We start from the raw sequence: 2212 nt of genomic DNA, 5'->3' as shown, positions 1-2212 counted from the left end.
TGTTTTTCTCTCTTGCATCATAAAAATTCAAAAATAAAAAAAAATATCTTTCCCTTTTTCTCTCATCAAATTCGAAAATTTGGGTTGACTATTTCAAAAATTTTTAAAATCAAATTGTTTCTTATGAGTCAAATCAAATTTTCAATTTGAAAATCTTATCTTTTTCAAAATCTTTTTCAAAAATCAAATCTTTTTCAAAATTATTAGTTATTTTCGAAAATTTCAAAAATATTTTTCAAAAATCTTTTTCTTATTTTTATCACAAATTTTCGAAAATAACATAATCAATTAATGTTTTGATTCAAAAATTTGAAGTTTGTTACTTGCTTGTTAAGAAAGATTCAAACTTTGAGTTCTAGAATCATATCTTGTGATTTCTTATGAATCAAGTCATTAATTGTGATTTTAAAAATCAAATCTTTTTTCAAAAACTAATTCTTATCATATCTTTTCAAAAATATCTTCTTATCTTATCTTTTTCAAAAATATCTTTTCAAATATCTTTCCTAACCTCCTAACTTCTTATCTTTTCAAAATTTGTTTCAACTAACTAACTAACTTTTTGTTTGTTTCTTAACTTTTTCAAAACTACTTTCTAAAATATCTTCTTATCTTATCTTTTTCAAAAATATCTTTTCAAAATATATTTTCTAACTTCCTAACTTCTTATCTTTTCAAAATTTATTTCAACTAACTAACTAACTTTTTGTTTATTTCTTAACTTTTTCAAAACCACCTAACTAACTCTCTCTCTCTAATTTTCGAAAATATCTCCCCTCTTTTTCAAAAATTTCTTTTTAATTAACTAATTATTTTTATTTTTATTTTTGAATTCAAAAATTTTCGAAAAATACTAACTAATTTTCAAAAACCAATTTTCAAAAATCACTAACTCTTTTTCAAAATAATTTTTGAAAATTATTCCTCCCCCATCTCATTCTATTTATTCATTCATATCCTAACATCTCATCTCACATTCCAATCCTCACAGTTGTGTTTCTTCCTTTACATCACATCCTTTATCTCCCCCTCTTCTTCTACTTACAAAGGGATCCCTATACTGTGGTATAAAGGATCTCTATTATTATTATCATTTTTCTGGCCATTCTTTCTTGTCATATGAGTAGGAGCAAGGATAAGAACATTCTTGTGGAAGCAGATCCAGAACCTGAAAGGACTCTGAAGAGAAAATTAAGAGAAGCTAAAATACAACAATCCAGAGATAACCTTTCAGAAATTTTCGAACAGGCAGAGGAGATGGCAGCCGAAAATAATAATAATGAAAGGAGGATGCTTGGTGACTTTACTGCACCTAATTCCAATTTACATGGAAGAAGCATCTCCATTCCTGCCATTGGAGCAAACAATTTTGAGCTGAAACCTCAATTAGTTTCTCTGATGCAGCAGAACTGCAAGTTTCATGGACTTCCATCCGAAGATCCTTTTCAGTTCTTAACTGAATTCTTGCAGATATGTGATACTGTTAAGACTAATGGAGTAGATCCTGAAGTCTACAGGCTCATGCTTTTCCCTTTTGCTGTAAGAGACAGAGCTAGATTATGGTTGGATTCTCAACCTAAAGACAGCCTGAACTCTTGGAATAAGCTGGTCACGGCTTTCTTAGCCAAGTACTTTCCTCCTCAAAAGCTGAGCAAGCTTAGAGCTGATGTTCAAACCTTCAGACAGAAAGAAGGTGAATCTCTCTATGAAGCTTGGGAAAGATACAAACAGTTGACCAAAAAGTGTCCTTCTGACATGCTTTCAGAATGGACCATCCTGGATATATTCTATGATGGTTTATCTGAGCTATCAAAGATGTCACTGGACACTTCTGCAGGTGGATCCATTCACCTAAAGAAAATGCCTGCAGAAGCTCAAGAACTCATTGACATGGTTGCTAATAACCAGTTCATGTACACTTCTGAAAGGAATCCTGTGAATAATGGGACGCCTATGAAGAAGGGAGTTCTTGAGGTTGATACTCTGAATGCCATATTGGCTCAGAATAAAATATTGACTCAGCAAGTCAATATGATCTCTCAGAGTCTGCATGGAATGCAAGCTGCATCCAACAGTACTCAAGAGGCATCTTCTGAAGAAGAAGCCTATGATCCTGAGAACCCTGCAATAGCAGAGGTAAATTACTTAGGTGAACCTTATGGAAACACCTATAACTCAACATGGAGAAATCATCCAAATTTCTCATGGAAGG

The 2212-nt window shown here is 31.7% G+C and overlaps 1 non-coding gene across 1 annotated transcript; it reads right to left on the bottom strand.

Annotated features, from left to right (window-relative positions):
- Positions 1-1653: 1653 nt before the first annotated feature.
- On the bottom strand, positions 1654-1761 carry LOC112725556 (small nucleolar RNA R71). The gene has a single exon (XR_003164657.1). It is a non-coding gene; the product is annotated as a small nucleolar RNA R71 (small nucleolar RNA).
- Positions 1762-2212: the final 451 nt, after the last annotated feature.

This window comes from Arachis hypogaea, chromosome 11 (genome assembly GCF_003086295.3).
Source record: "Arachis hypogaea cultivar Tifrunner chromosome 11, arahy.Tifrunner.gnm2.J5K5, whole genome shotgun sequence".
Lineage (NCBI taxonomy): Eukaryota > Viridiplantae > Streptophyta > Magnoliopsida > Fabales > Fabaceae > Arachis > Arachis hypogaea.
The sequence above is the reverse complement of the archived record's forward strand: the minus strand, read 5'-3'. Positions and strand labels throughout refer to the sequence as shown.